Source organism: Leptonychotes weddellii, chromosome X (assembly GCF_054177405.1).
Source record: "Leptonychotes weddellii isolate Sample4059 chromosome X, ASM5417740v2, whole genome shotgun sequence".
NCBI classification, from domain to species: domain Eukaryota; kingdom Metazoa; phylum Chordata; class Mammalia; order Carnivora; family Phocidae; genus Leptonychotes; species Leptonychotes weddellii.
Genome location: NC_138385.1, coordinates 98,076,233 through 98,093,167, shown reverse-complemented (window position 1 = coordinate 98,093,167; position 16,935 = coordinate 98,076,233). Strand labels below are relative to the sequence as shown.

Here is a 16,935-nt window from a genome sequence, read left to right as displayed (position 1 = left end):
TTGGCCCTGGTATGTTTAGAAGGGCTTCTTAAGAGCCCATTGAAGCTTATAGTCAGGCAAAAGAAGAGAGGGTCATCAAAAGCCAAGAAGGAAGAGTAGGAGAAATAATGACTAAATGCAATGTAGTGTCCTGGATGGGATCCTGGAACAGAAAGAGGACAGTATGGAAAAACTGGTGAAATTCAAATAAAGTCTGGGGCTTGGTTAAATTACACCAATTTCAGTTTCTTCATTTTGACAAATATGCCACAGTCATGAAAGATACTAACCGTGAGGAAACTGTGTAAGGGGTTAAAAAAATAAACACAAAGAGGATATTTGGGGAATTTTATGCTGTGAAGAAACCCTTCAAAAAAGCATAAGGACATGGTTTTTGTTTTATTTTGTTTTGTTTTGTTTTTAAAAGGATGTGATTCCAAGGCCACTTCTGTTTCCTCCCTTGTCCAGACATCATCCCTTAGGTCAAGAGGGTGAGGTAAGCCATATGGTTGGTCCCCACATTCTTCCTAGTTCAGAATGGTTTGAAACAGATGTTTCCACGCAACCATTTGAGGACAGAATCCGTTTCCATGCTGAGAAACTCACACCCACCCTCGTGTGTATTTGTTAATTTCTTTCAAATACATCACTTCCTTTTGTAGCAATAGTCTTCCAATCACAAACATATGACGTCCTGGCCTCAGTGGCCTCATAGAAGTGTGCACTGTTATTAGAAAGGGTTAGCCAGACCCCTAGATGAAGAAAAATGTGAATTTGACTTCCTGGCATTTTCAGTATGAGTGAATTCACATAAGCAAGTGCTCCCTGTCCTCGAACGTGATTTTTCCATTTATTCTGGATGGTCACTGCTGGGGAGTTTACCACTGCAGGGGCAGGTACAGATGCATTTGCCAAACCCATTAGAGAGGAACTATAATGAAGCCCCTCCCCCATGTGACCTCCAAATTGTCAAACAATGTGTTCAACATGGTATGTCCTAGTTGTGACATTTTTTGCCAGCTAGGGAGAGACCAAGCATAATTTTTCAGAGAGTAAATCTTCCAGCAAGTAAATAATTACTGAAGGTTTTCCCTAAGGTATTTTCTAAAGTAATGTGAGTAAGTGTAGTTAAGGGTGTTCTGAACATGTCATCTCTCTGCAGAATAATAAGGAGAATATTTAAGAATCTGTTGCCATTTTATGCAGTATGGGTTTGCTCCCTTCAAGAAAGGCAGTGACAAGGTTTTTAAAATGGAGGATCTGATTCTCATTCAAGATCATGCCTGTTTTAAAAGCCTTTGTTTTTACCAATATTCAAATAATATTAAAGAGAATGAAACTGATCCATATAGCCAGTGTTTCCCTTGTAAGATAAAAGGACCAACCTTCTATAAGTAGATTAATAAAAAAAAAAATCAATAAATAAACCTTGGTTCAGAATGAAATTATGGACGATGCAATTCTTAGAATAATTGAAATGATAAAGAAAAATGGTACTGTGCTCATTCCTTCCTTTATAGATCATGTTCTTATGCTGTATTCTTTATCTGCTCATCCTTGCCAGGTGGCCAGCATGCAGACACCATGCAGCCAGACATGGAAGGGTTAACTTCCATTTTCTAGTTCCATGCTGTCCCTAGGACCTTATGGGATATAGCCTTTGTGGGATCCACAAATAACAAGGCTGAGGTCTTTGATTTCCCTATAGAGTTCCAGAACCCTCTCCTTGGGGCTGTTTCAGCATTTGGCATCACAAGCCCTAGAGACCAAGAGAATGGGAGCTGTCTCCATAAGAATGCCCATAATAAGTAGGTATTGGCATTTTCAATTATACGGTAACAATACTATAATCCTGAGTTTCTCAGCCTTGGCACTATTGACATTTGGGGTCAGAGAATTCTTTGCTATGAGGGCTGTCTGGTGCATCGTAGGATATTTAACATCCCTGGTCTCTATCTACTAGATAGCATTAGGTCTTGGCAACCAAACTGTCTCCAGACATTGCTGAATGTCCCCTGGGAGTCCCAACAATCCACCTCCCCTTCCCCGCCCCCACCTCTGAGAACCACTGCTGTAGTCGACAAGGGAGGAATAGCTGACCCAGAGCAGCTCAGGAAAGAGGCCAAAAAGAACAAATACAAAGAATGGTGTGTCGGGTTTAAAGTCTTTAAAAAGCCCATCTATTACTGTCTACTTTGTGGCTTTTGGTACATTTACAATGTTGCGCAACCATCACCTCTATCTAATTCCAGAGCATTTTCATCACCACAAAAACCCTGTACCCACAAAGCAGCCATTCCCTTTGTCCCCTCCCCAGTCCCAGACGACCACTACCTACTTTCTGCCTGTCTAAGGATTTACTTATTCTGGACATGTCGTATCAATGGAATTATACAACGTGTGGCCTTTTGTATCTGGCTTCTCTCACTTAGTATAGTCTTTTCAAGGTTCATCCATGTTGTAGCACACAGCAGGGCCTCATTCCCTTTTACTGCCAAATACTTTCATTGTATGCCTAGGACCACAATTTGTTTATCCATTCATCCACTGAAGGACATTTGGGTTGTTTCCACCTTTTGGCTACTGTGAATAGTGCTGCTATGGACGTGTGTACAGGTTTTTGTTTAAACACCTGTTTTCAATTCTTTTGAACACATACCTAGGGGTGGAACTGCTGGTTACATGGTAATTCTATGAAGAGTAACCCATTTTTAATCTGGAAATCTAAAGTGGTTAGTGTTTTTGATGATTATTTAAAAAATCTACCAGTGACCAGACTTAACACCAGTGATAGCTTTGAAAGGCCCTAGAATAAGCCTTGTTAACCTTGGGTTTCAAATGGTCTTGGGCAATCTCTGAATGGGTTTCAAAAGAAAACCTCTAGAAATGTGACAATTTTGTGTGTGTGCAAATGTGAACCTTGCTAGGGAGAAGGTTATTAGTTGTCAGTAGAATCCCAGAGGTGTCTGTGACCGCCCACCCCCCAAACCTAGAAGCCTCTATATCAGAAATATCATTCAGTTGCTTGAAGAAAAAAATAGCATAAATATATTACAATTCTAATTGTCGATTATACCTCAATGGAGCTGAAAAATAAAAACAGTGTGGAAAGTCTAGTTTTAAGACTGGGAGTGGTGCGATTCTTGGCAAACATCAACATTTCTGAGTCTCCCCATCTGAAAAATGGTTCCCTGCATTCATCTGCCCAACCCCCCAACATCATCCATTGATTCTCAACACTGCTGCCCAGGTGATCTTCTTATACTGCCAATTCGATCAAGCCACCCTTTCTAGAAACACTTCAATGGCATCTCTTTGTTCTCTGCATAAAAGCCAAAATGTTAGTGGGGACTACAATATATTCTCATCTCTTCTTTCCATTCTGTCATTATCTCCCATCAGCCTCCCTCCTTTTCAGAGCTGTTTCCCATTTCTGCAACATGCCAAGCTCCCTCCTGCCTCAGGACCTTTGCACATGCTGGTCCCGCTGCCTGGGAACACTATCACCACCTCCTCTACCTGCTCACACCTATTGACCCTTGAGGTTTTAAGGCAAACATTAGGTCCTCAGGAACACTGTATCTCAACCTCCCACCCACAGATTAAGCCAACTGCCCCTACTGTGGTTCTCATGGCACTTATGACAATTATACGTTTACAGTTACCCAATGATTGGATTACAGTTTGTCTCACCCAATAGAATAGAAATTCCATATGGGCAGAGACTTTGCTTTTGCCCACCATTGTATTGCCCGCACATTGTGGTGTATATACACATGTAATTCCTGAGTAAAAGAATGCTAAATTCATCTGTTAATGCTAAATAGGTAAAATTCTGACACCAAAATCCTGACCAAAGTGTGGTCCCCAGATACCTGGGGGGTCCCCAAGACCCTTTCAAGGGTTCTGTGAAGTCAAAACTATTCTCCTAATGCCTCAAAGATGTTATTTGTCTTTCTCACCATGCTGATATTTGCACTAGTGTTACAAAGCAGTGGGGAGTAAAGGTGCTGGAACCTGAACTTGAATGAAGGCGTTGGCGCACGCTGCACTAATGGGGATTGTGTTCTCACCACCACGCACTTGCAGAAAACACAAACGCCAGTAAAATTATTACTTTCACTATCTTTCAACCCTTGAGTACACATGTTCTTAAATTCTGTGTGACAAAATGAGAAGTATGTCTAAATCCTTTCTGCTGCCTACCAATGTTCATATATTGTCTCAAGGAAAAGCCCTCAGTGACTGTTTGGGGGCACCTGGGGGGCTCAGTCGGTTAAGTGTCTGCCTTCGGCTCAGGTCATGATCCCGGGGGTCCTGGGATTGAGCCCCGCATCGGGCTCCCTGCTCCGCGGGGAGTCTGCTTCTCCCTCTGCCCCTCACTCCACTCGTACTCTCTCGCTCTCTCTCTCTCAAATAAATAAAATCTTAAAAGAAAAGCACTCAGCGACTGTTTGAAGTGCCAATATTTGAGTTGCCAGGTAAACTAGCTGCTGTTTTCACGTGATACTATTTTAACTTGAAAGGCTAACTGACAACCAGGGGTTTTTACAGAGTTGAGGATTAGGCAGACATTTTCTCAAAAATGAACAAAATGGGCTTGTCAGTTTGAGGAAAACAATTGACAGTATTTGCTGCCAATAATAAAATTTGAGTTTGAGCTTGAGTTTTCAAGTGACAATTACAATTTTAGAAAACTTGAATATGCCCCCATGGGCTTGACAGCTTCCCACCATTTAAAGACTTCTCTCAGGAGATCAGTGGTATTAATGAGTGTGATTTTATTTTATACTGTATAAGGAAGATCTGCCTAACTCAATGAAACAATATTTCCCTCATGACCAACACACGATGTTACAAAATCATGCATGGGTAAAATATTCATTCAAAATGTAAGATAAACCAATGAATTTTAATGTAACAGAGTACAAAAACGTCATTACTATGGTTTCAAATCTCATAATGTATATTTTCTTCAAGAAACTACCACTTGTCACAACTTGGTGTACTACCAAAGAAGAATATCCACAACTACCTGAAAAAGTTGTTAATATACTCCTCCTATTTCCAAATACTTATCCTTGGGAGGCTGGGTTTCCTCTACATTTTCTGAGCAAAACAATGTTTCAGAATCTATTGAATACAGGGGCGCCCGGGTGGCTCAGTTGGTTAAGTGTCTGCCTTCGGCTCAGGTCACGATCCCGGAGTCCCAGGACTGAGTCCCACATTGGGCTCCCTGCTCAGCGGGGAGTCTGCTTTTCCCTCTGGCCCTCCCCTCTCTCGTTCTCTCTCACTCTCTCTCAAATAAATAAAATCATTTAAAGAAATCTACTGAATATAGAAGCAAATATGAGAATCCAGCTTCTATTAAGGCAGACATGAACAAGACAGCAAAAATGTGTAACAATGCCATTTTCCCAATAAATTTTTTATTTAAGAAAATAGTTATTTTCATGAAAATGTGTTATGTTAGCATATATTGGGTTTGCTATTGTGATTTTAAATAAATTAATAAATAAGTATTTAGAGATTTTTATCCACTTTTATTTCTAACCTGGTAACACCAATTGATAAAATCCACACAAACATGAGCTTTCTGGAGTCGTCGATGATTCTTAAGACTAAATGTTGGAGAACGGCTGACTTACATTACAAATAAAGATTTCCATTTTAAAATTTTGAAATTGCTGATAGTGTTATAACATGAGGTTAATATTCAAAATATATAAGGAACTCATACAACTCAATAGCAAAATCCAAACAATCCAATTTTAAAAAATGAAGAGAGGACCTGAATAGACATGTCTCCAAAGAAGACATCCAGACAGCCGACAGACACATGAAAAGATGCTCAACGTCACTCACTCATCGTCAGGGAAATGCAAATCAAAACCACAATGAGCTATCACTTCACACCTGATAGAATGGCTAGTATCAAAAAGACAAGAGCTAACAGAAGTTGGAGAGGATGTGGAGAAAAGGGAACCCTCATGCACTGTTGGTGGGAGTATCCCTTGGTGCAGCCACTGTGGAAAACAGTATGGTGGTTTCTCACGAAATTAAAAACAGAACTACCCTACAATGCAGCAATTCCACTTCTGGGTACATATCCAAAGGAAATGAAATCAGGATCTCAAAGAGATATCTGAACTTCTATGTTCATTGCAGCATTATTCACAATAGCCAAGGTACAGAAACAACTGAAGTATCTCTGGATGGATGAATGGATAAAGAAGATGTTTCTATATGGATATTATATTATATACATAAGTAAATGCACAATGGAATATTATTCAGTCATGAGAAAGAAGGAAATCCTGCCACTTGCAACAACATTGATGAACCTTGAGGTCATTATGTTAAGTGAAATATATCAGAGAAAAACAAATACTATATGATCTCACTTATATGTGGAATCTAAAAAAGCAAAACTCAGAAACAGAGAGTAGATTGGTGGGGTGCCTGGATGGCTCTGTTGGTTAAACATCTGCCTTCAGCTCAGGTCATGATCCCAGGGCCCTGGGATCGAGCCCCGCATTGGGCTCCCTGCTCAGCAGGGAGTCTGCTTCTCCCTCTCCCCCCTCTGCTCGTGTGTGCTGTCTTTCAAATAAATAAATTTTTAAAATCTTAAAAAAAGAGAGAGTAGATTGGTGGTTGCCAGGGGCTAGGGGACACAGAAAATGGGGAGATGGTGGTCAAAGGGTACAAACTTACAGTAATAAGATGAATAATTTCTGGGGATCTAATGTACAGCATGGTGACTATAGTTAACAATACTGTATTATATACTTGGAAGTTGCTAAGAATAGACCTTAAGTGTTCTCATCACAACAACAAAAAGTAAACAACAAATTTTTGTAAAAGTCATCATGGAGGTGTTACTAACATTATTGTGGTAATCATTTCACAATATATATTTGTATTAAATCATGTTGTACACCTTAATCTCAGTGTTATATGTCAATTAAATCTCCATAAAGCTGAAAAAAAAATAATTATAAAGCAACCAGACTGTAGTCTGTAGAGCAAAAAAGCAGATATGCCTCAAGTATTTTAACAATAAGTCTCTTAAGCAAAAAAAAAAAAAAAAAAAAATCTCTATAAATTATAAATAGCAAAAGCTAAGAGCAGTCACTCATAGAGATATATGTACCTGTTTAGGAAAACAGGAGTAGTATCCAATTACCAATTATCATGTCCAAACGCCTATATCCAAGTACGTATAACATAAAGGTGAGGAAAAAGCCAAGAGGATATAAGTGTTCATAGAAGGACAACTCTGATTCATTTGAACTATTTAGTTATTAATAATCACTGATCACAAAGTAAAACACCCTGGCAATCTCGAAAAAGAAGTAATCCCGGGGCGCCTGACTGGCTCAGTCAGTGAAGCAGGTGACCCTTGATCTCTGGGGTGGTAGGTTCGAGCCCCACGTTGGGTGCAGAGATTACTTAAAAATAAAATCTTAAAAAAAGAAAAAAACAGTAATCCGACAAGACTGGATCATGGAAACATACTTTTTTTTTTTTTAAGTACGCTCCACGCCCAACATGGGGCTCGAGCTCACGACCCCCAGATTGAGAGTCACAGGTGCCACGGACTGAGCCAGCTGGGTGCTCCGAGACTGAATCATGGGTATACTACTCTTTGTTATATTATTCTCTGTGTTTTCTAGGCTTGAAATTTGCATGATAATAAAAGCAGCACACCACACTGGTAAACTGGGGAAACAGAGTAATTCTCAAAGTGCGAACAGGAAGACCCTCACACAATACAATCTTAGTAACATTTATTCTTTACCCACATGCTTTTTAAATTTTTCCCAAACCCATAACGTAATGGATTTTATCCTGAAGCAGGGCCTCTCCTCCCTGCCAGTTTTTGACCCATTTCTACGTTTACTTAGGGGAAGACATCAGAGAATCGGAGATGCCCAATTCCCACCACCCTACACGGGGTTTCCTCCAGGGGCTTCACGACGGAGTTCCCGCCCTTCAGCTTCCCCGCCCTCCACACCCCCCCACAACCCTAGTGATTATTTTTACCTAAGGAGTAGCTGCTAAAGGAAGCCGGCTCCGTTCAGGGCAAAGGTCTGGTTTCCTGGCTGTGCCAGCAGAAAGACAATTGCCCCGGAACATGCATCGTGTACTTTAGATACAGGTTTTGGCTTCTTCTTACTTCCACCCACCCCACCTTCTACAGACGTGGTCTAAAGACTTTTGTATTTTGTGGTTGGTGAGGATGATGACAGAGCTGATAAAAATGCAAATTTAACACTTCTAGCTCTTAACCCTGTCACCATCCCAAATATTTTCCCGGGGAGTTTGTTTCATTACCCAAGGTTTTAGGATAGCTAAAATTCACATATAATGAAACACACAAATCTTCAGTGTATCCGTGAGTTTGGACAAATGTGCGCCGCGCCACCTAATCCAAACCCCGGTGAAAATGGTCATTACTTTCCCTCCAGAAAATTCCCCCCTTGCTCCTTCCTTCCCGGCCAAAAATCACTATCCTCTCCTGCTTAGAGGCAGTCACTGTTTGATTTTCCCATCGCACTGAATCCCGGAGTGTATTTGGGGATTGGAGGGGGAGGAGGCAAATTTCTGAGATCCCTCATTCATTAAATGAGTTGAGTTGTGGATTCATCCAAAGGGGCTCTGCTCAGTCTTGAACTGGAGGCCAAATTTTAACAAGGCGGCTTTTGATTAAGGCCTAGCTGAAATCCATTTTCCCCAAAGTTGCTTCTGGGGGGAAGCTATATCCAGGAGATGTCAATGCTTAAGGGCCAGGGAGGAGAAAATATAGCTAGGCAAAGAAATCAAGACTCAAAATTTAAAATCTAGCTCTTACTTGGAACTCACCATTTTTATGTCTATGCTTTATATGAAGAGGCTTCAGACTAGGGATCTAAATTTTAAGCATATCCCCAACCTGGACAGGCCATGACTTTGGATAAATTACTTCCCATCTCTGAACTTCTTCTAGCTCTAAAGTGAGTATCGCTGTACTGATTTCCACTATAATGGGCAGTGTAAATCTTGTAGCCATGGTATTTGGGATGACGGCTTGTTTATGTGCATCCAGCCTCCCTCAGCTTCAAGGAAAGAACAAGGAGTCCCGGGTCCATGAGGTCTAATGAAATGAAAGCAGACTCCTTCAGTCACAACGCAAGAGGTGTCAAACAGAAAGTTCGATGACAAAATTAGCCATGCACTTATGGGGGAAGGACAGTTTCCAGAATTTTATTATCAAATAAATTTGGTTATTTTATATTTCCTGTCAGATTACTTTTCAGATGTCAGTACTCATCAGTATGCAAAAAAAGAAATGCTACCTTTCTAACTCTGCTAAAGTCACTTCTGTATTGTGTTCGTTCGAATGTTCAGGAAGGATTCATTTGGTTCATACAATAAAAGAGCTACAAATGGTAATGATTCCCAAACAGCACTTTGTTCGCAAAGAATCCCACACCAGAACACTGAGGGGGCTGACTTCTGTGGTGGGAACTTAGCTGCACCATGTGTTCTAACAGAACCCAGTTTCTCCCTGTGAGCAAGTCATTCTCCTTGGCAACCCAGAGTCTGTCTTTCCCCACGGGACTCCTTATACCCTGTGTGGCTTTTGCTTTTATACCTTCTCTTTCCTACTCCTCTCCTGCCCACGAGGATTCCCGTAGAACCTCAGCGTGAAGATCCAACACAAAAAATCACAAAGTCCAACAAGCAAACCCTCAGGTACAGAAATCCTTTCTCTCCTCTCAGGCTCGATCTATTTCTTGGCAGAGCCCCAGGTCAGGAGGCAAGTTCGCTGTGGATGCGCGTTCTCTGCATTGGGTGCCTCCCAGGGCGCTGCAAACCTGTGCTTGGGGTGAGGGTGAGCGTTCCCACCTGAGATGGGGAATCAAATCCTCGGGGTGCGGCTGCAATCGGAGAGAGTGGGAACAATGGGGGAGATTTAGGGGTTCAAGCTTCCGATGCCTGGTCTGCGGCTAGAAACCCCTATTCTCTGAGCCTCAGTACCCTCACATGGAACTGGGAAATGAGGACCCACGTGCTTGTAGAACTCCGCTCAGACTTTAACACTCATAATTCTCACCTGAGGCTCTTGTGACGCTGCAGAGTCTGCTGCCACAGGTCTGGGGTGGGGGCAGACACCGCAGGTCTTCCAAGCTCCCAGGGGACGCTGGTGCTGCTGGTCTGCAGACCCCAATTTGAAGAGCGTATTCTGTGACCGGGCTTGGGTCAGGTGCTTGGCGTTTCAAAAGGTCTTCACATTCTCACCATGAAGTTAGCATCACTCCCTGTAACACGAAAAGCAACTTGGTCTTGGAGAGGTCAGGAGAGCTCCCGGCATCACGCAGCTGGTGAGCAGCAGAGAGGAACCCTGGTCCCCCAGTCAGTGAGGAGAAGGAGCACCTGGCAATGGGCTGGAAATGCACATTCTTGGGCCCCATCTCAGACCTACTCGATCAGAAAGTCTGGGGGTGCTCCCTGCGATCTGCAGTCCAACAGGTCACCCTTCGTTCTTCTGCTTCTGCTGAACATTCAACTTTGAGGACCCCTGAATCCGAACACTGCTTCTCAGACCTGATCATGCGCACGAATCTCCTGGGCGTCCTGTTACAGTGCACCTGCTGATTCTGCAAGTGCAGAGTATGGCGTGAAAGCATGCATTTCCAACAAGCCCCCATATGCTGCCGATGCCGCTGGTCCAAGGACCACACTCCGACCAGCAAGGAACTGGATGATTTTTTCCCTCCAGTCAGAAGACTGAGTTATCTGTGGGTTTTACTCTTCACACGCAGATAGAGGTGGAGAAAGAAGCAGAGAGGATATTCCTGAATTTAAGTGCAGAACGGGCTCAAACCAGAAAGCTTTAAATTCAATCTCAAAATTCTAGGATAAGCAATAATACATTAAAACACCAAAAGAGGGACGCCTAGGCGGCTCAGTTAGTTAAGCGTCTGCCTTTGGCTCAGGTCGTGATCCTGGGGTCCTGGGATCGAGCCCCGCATCAGGCTCCCTGCTCGGCGGGAAGCCTCCTTCTCCCTCTGCCGCTCCCCCTGCTTGTGCGCGCTCTCTCTGACAAATAAATAAATAAAATCTTAAAAAAAAGGAAGAAGAAGAAAGGAAGACCTTTCTCAATCACAGGGATAAGGGTGCCTTGTTCTATCTGCCCCAGCTGAGCCTTTAATCTCTTTCTGGCCAACACTGGATTTTCCTTCTGAACTCACCATGTCTCTAAACACTGTTTCCTTTGCAACCCCAAGCCCCAAACGTCGCAAAATCAGTTACATCAAATAAGGAAAACCTGCTTTGCTATGACCTCCCTCTCTTAAACATTAATCACTGCCTCCCTTGAATTTTCTCTTTGCGCTTATGGCTGCCCAGTGGCTTATGTCTCCTGAAAATACTGAGACGTCCCGGAGAAGGGAAGAAATCCTTCCTTTTATCCCTGGATAGATTTACTATGCAAAAACATGGCTAATCCAGTGCGCTCTCCTGCTGGGGAGGGCGTCAGCTGAAAGCAATAAGTAGGGAACATTCCCAACAGCTGGGGCGTCAATGCCCCCTTACTGCAAAGGGGTCCAAAGAACCTCTGCACACCCAGAGGAGGGTCTCCTGTGTGGTATTGATCACCTGTATCGCTCATTCATATCTCATTGTTTGACCTTCTTTAGAGCATACCACGAGGCTAGGATGTATACCTCTTTGATTTTGAATGCATGCCCGGCACAGTATCTGGTATGGGGAAGAGCCATGCATTTTTGTTGAAGAAATTTTTAAAAATCTGAAAAGTATCCCATAGGTTCTATGATTAGATGCAGCCTTTATTTCTTTATTGATTTCTCCCTTAGCCACCAAAACATGTGATGTTTCATTTGGAAGATGTCGTATAATTTAAAGCATCCAAAGCTCGCATGTTATCTCAAGGAACCTTTCTAAAGCCAACCCATTAATCTTGATTAATTTTTATCACCTGCTCTGCATTTAGAACAGAGCTTTTGGCTATGATGAAAATATCCTAGTTTACACTGTCCAGGGTGTGCCTTGATCTGTGCTCAGGCTCAGGTTGGGTGCCCCAGTGCCAAGAGCACAGTCCTTGCTTTAATAGACCAAGTAGGAATGCAGAACCTGCTTAATCAAGAGCTTGCTTGACGCGACTCCTCATGAGGAAAGTCAGATGTTAGTTGTGTAGGCAGAGGGTGATTTTCTCTGATGACACCGCATACCTATTCCAGAAACTCACTAGGTCAGCAGCTTCCTCGACAGTGGCCCGACTGGGGATTGCTGTGGCCTCGTTCCGTTCTCTACCACCTCTAGTTGGGGATATTGCCTTAAGGAGGCCTCTGAGTAGCTGGAGTTTGCTTACGGTATTTGAACGGAAGCAAAATAAATCGGATGACATTCTCCCCTCCATCCTATCTTACTTTCTAGCTCAAGGACATTTTAATTCATTCAACCTTTACTTTTATTTCCATTCCTAAAGTTTATAAATGCGATCCTAGGGTTGTTTAGCTATTAAAAGAAGATCTTTCCTTCCTCTCAAGCTGTATTCTGACGAGACTGTCCAGATGATTGCAATGGCCTTTCCATGAAAAAAAAATTATAAGGCAAGGATGTTGCAACCAGCGGATTATCTCCAATATTGAAAAAGCAGATTTAAAACTCCAAATCTTTGAGTTCTTCACAAATTCTTAGCAATACAGTCTAGTCTTGGCAATGAGTATTATAATAATATTAATGTTGAAAACAGCTGTTAGGTTTGCATCTAAGAAATGTTTACAAGAACTCACATCGGACCAGCAATGTTCTCGACAACGGGGTTTTCCTGTGTCCTACTTCCATTCGTTATGATATTTTCGGTTATATAATCTTTTCCCTAGAGAAAGAGGAATAATGTTGTGAATTAAATGTGTCAGATAAATGGATGTGGGTCTTTCTCTTGATCTGAATGCTTAATGCAAAATTCTTTCCGGGAGGCATCCTAGGTAGTTCCTGAATTAGGTCACTGAAAGCTTTTTTTTTGTTTTAAATCAGTTTTAGTGCTCTGTATCTAACTCTAATCTACAGCCTTCTCCGCATTATTTGAATGCCAGCAATTCTGATAATAACAGTCTGTCTCATAGCTAGTGGCTGCTCTCTTCATTCAAGAAGCCTCTGACTTTACTGTGTGAATTAAATGGAGCAGCTCGAGAATTTCAGCATTGACCTGTTCCTTGTGGGAAAGAAGCAAAACTGTCACCCCTCATTTAAAATCCCCCCACATCGTGTCTCTCTCTCTCTCTCTCTCTCTCTCTCTCTCTCTCTCTCTCGGCAGTTTGGAATCTGAAGACTAATTCTGCTTACATCAGGGAACGAGTGATGTAGATGAGCTTCACAGAAGATCGCCAAGGGCAATCCCTCCCCCCCCACCCCCGTTTCTTTGCAAAGAAAGTCTAATGGTTTGAAATGTATTCCATCCGTTTGGTGGGGAATTGCTATTACAGTCGGAGAAGCTAGTTCTAAATCTCAGAGTGGGAGATGATGGATTTATGATTTTTAAAGCTCCAATAAATGTTTCATGTTGGATTGCTACATGAACCCATGAAAAAAGAACTTGGGAAAAATAGGAAAAATGTATGCTTTGTGCTTCTAGTACATTTCAATACCAGATTTTAGTGTGATATACAGCGGTGGTTGCCATAACAACAGAGCGAACCAGGGGCTGCGATTATGCATATAAGGACCTGGCAGCCAGGGAGAGCTGCCCTCCGGCCAGAAGCGACAGTCTTGTTCCTCACCATCTAATTCTTTCACCTTGTGCACCGATTATCTACATTTGGGTTCTTAAAATTGCTGATCTTCGACCTAAACTTTAGGTTCTGAGCTTTTTCTCTTGATAATTCCCACAATATTAGAGCAGAGGTGGATAAAGTGAGTACGTGTCAGATCCCCTCGTCTCAACAGCTTAAGAAATCGATATAATTGATGAGATGGAGTTGAAGCTACAATATAATTGAGGAAAGGAGGAACCCGTACAATTTTGGATTAAATAATGTGATGATGGATAAGTACTTATCTAAATGGTGAAAGGATGGCTTTGGAATAAAATGTCACACACATGGTCCAGCATGAGAAATAGTCCTCTACCTTTCAACAAAATGGCTGATGGCATTTAGTATGTTGGCACGTCAGAGTGAAAACTTTGCTTATTTATTATTCGAAATGATTCGTAGCGAGAAGATATATTTACAACCAGCTTGTGAGAGGTACTGAGTCAAATCTAAACCATGGCACCATCATTTACCTGTGAGGTTTTCAAACCAACAGTTCTGAGAAAGACAGCGGAGAGCTTTTCCTAGTAAAGTTACTAACTCTTCAAACCTAGCAGTGACAAAGCTGCCTTCCACAGTCATGCAATGACTGGACATTTTTGGCATCATGCAGGGGCTCTAACTAGAAGTCTGAAAAAAAAAAAAGCTGCCGGTGAAAATCCACCTCTATACTAATAATAGCAAGCACTTATGAGTGACAACTCGTGCTAGGTACTTGAATATCATTTCTCAGCCTCACAACAATGCAAAGTAAATATTATTCTCTATTTCATAAATCAAGGGCAAGTGATATTAAGTAACTTCCTCAACATCACAAAGGTTTGGCTCCTTTTCTTTTACTCCATGTTTGTGGAATTCAAAGATAAGCTGCCCCATAGCAGATTCCGGGCTTTTTTCTTTTTTTAAGATTTTATTTATTTATTTAACAGAGAGAGCAAGAGAGCACAAGCAGGGGGAGCAGTAGGAGGGGGAGAAGCAGGCTCCTCGCCGAGCAGGGAGCCCGATAATGGGGCTCCCTCCCAGGACGCTGGGATCATGACCTGAGCCGAAGGCAGATGCTTAACCATCTGAGCCACCCAGGCACTCCCCGGGTTGGTTTTCCTCACCACTATGAACCTACCATGAAGTTCAGACCCTACTTATGGTAGGCACTACATGGTGTGGATATAAAATCTCTCAGGAGAGTTTTCCAGCAGTAAAGTTATGTGGTAAGCTGTGTTATTTATCTATTGCTGCTAACAAATTACTCCAAAACAGTGTCTCAAAACAATAGGCATTTACCACCTCACGGTTTCTGTGGAATAGGAATTTGGGAGCAGCTTACCTGGGTGATTCCAACTCACGGTCTCTCGAGATTTTGTAGTTAGGACATCGGCAAGGCTGCGGTCATCTGAAGGCTTGACTGAGGCCGATGGATCTGCTTCCATGGCTGTCGGCAGGAGGCCTCTGTGCCTTGCTGAGTGGGCCTCCCCGTAGGGCTATTTGAGTGTTCTCACAACATGGCAGCTGGCTTCCCTGAGAATGAGTGATCAAAGAAGAGCAAGGAGAGGCCATACTTCTAGCTCCTAGTCTTGAAAGTCACATACCATCACCTTAGTCACGTTCTATTTGTTAGAAGTGAGTCATAAGTAGAGCCCACCCTCAAGGGGAGAGGAATCAGACTCAACCTCTTCGGGAAGCAATACCAAAGAATTTGTAGACATATTTTCAAGCTACCACATAAGCAGAGTTTGGACTTCAGAAAATCCTGAAGGTCTGGAAATGCAAAAACATAAAAAACACAATCCAATTTAATTTATCTAGTGGAGCTAAAAATACGCACACAGCCAACCTAGCTACACTAAATGTAATGAGTAATGTCAGGAAAGTTTGCATTCGTCGAAGATCTTCGTCCCGGACATAATACAATATGTCTGAATAGTATCAAGGTGACTTTTCACATAATATTGTATCTCTAAAATATAATTACAGTAGTGTAGCATTTTTCTAAAAGGGTCAGGCTCACAGTACCATTATTCATGAAGACTCAAGAAAAAGGCAAATAATTAAAACAGACAAATAATGTAAAGATAACCTATTAATTTTTATAGATATCGCCCCAGCACTTATCAGGGGTTTCGATGAATTGTGTTATTACCTGAAGTGTCATCTCCTTGCATTCCTAAGCTTACAGCATCCCCAACCTCTGCTGTGTATATTTCCAATCATGGAAAGTACCTCATTTAACCTTTGAAACAATCCAAAGCCAGCTGTAAAAGGCAAGGAGCTGGATATTTGAAAAACTGAACAATCAAGCTAATAGTATTGGTCCATAGTGAAAAGATGAAAGGCATGGAGCTCAAAAATTACCCCAAAACACAAAACAAAGAATTAATGGCTGGGATCAGATGCTCATATAATGCCTGAAACCCCAGGTCTTTTTGTTTTTATTTATTTTATTTTTAAAGATTTTATTTATTTATTTACTTATTTACTTATTTGAGAGAGAGAGAGCACGCATGGGGGGAAGGGCAGAGGGAGAGGGGAGGAAGAAGAAGAGGGAAAGAATCCCAAGTAGACTCGCTGAGCGCAGAGCCCCATGTGGAGTTTGATCTCAAGACCCTGAGATCACAACCTGAGCTGAAACCAAGAGTTGGAAGCTTAACCGACTGAGCCACCCAGACACTCCCTCTTTCTATTTTTAACAATGTTTTTCAAACTTACTGTTATTAGAGAAAAATACATTTTATTATAGAAAATTGGGAGATATAGGGGCGCCTGGGTGGCTCAGTCAGTTAAGCATCTGCCTTTGGATCAGGTCATGATCCCAGAGTCCTGGGATCGAGCTCCACATCAGGCTCCTTGCTCAGGGGGGAGCCTGCTTCTCCTTCTCCCTCTGCCATTCCCCGCTGCTTGTACTCTCTGGTTCGCTCTATTCTTCTGTCAAATAAATAAAGTCTTTAAAAAAAAAAGAAAATTGGGAAATATAGAAAACTAGAAAGAAGAGAACAATCAGCACCAGAATCAGCCAATTTAATGATTGGTGTATTTCCTTTAAATCTTTGATTCATATAGATTTTTTACATTGTTGGGATGACATTATCCACATATTTTTGTACATCCCACTTTTTTCACTTACTATTACAGAAGAAGCATT

At 42.0% G+C, this 16,935-nt stretch overlaps 1 long non-coding RNA gene across 2 annotated transcripts in view; it reads right to left on the bottom strand.

Annotated features, from left to right (window-relative positions):
- The window catches only part of LOC115937551 (uncharacterized), a 22,190-nt gene extending 5,700 nt beyond the window's left edge, over positions 1 to 16,490 (bottom strand). Inside the window, exons 1-3 of one of the 2 annotated variants that reach the window (XR_014141402.1) lie at positions 15,124 to 16,490; positions 10,448 to 10,622; positions 10,079 to 10,283 (exon numbers count right to left, since the gene is read on the bottom strand). This is a non-coding gene — a long non-coding RNA (uncharacterized LOC115937551). Of the gene's footprint in view, positions 1 to 10,078; positions 10,284 to 10,447; positions 11,060 to 15,123 lie in introns of those variants that run through there. The other variant, XR_014141401.1, reaches the window with a different exon arrangement.
- Between the last annotated feature and the right edge of the window lie 445 nt (positions 16,491 to 16,935).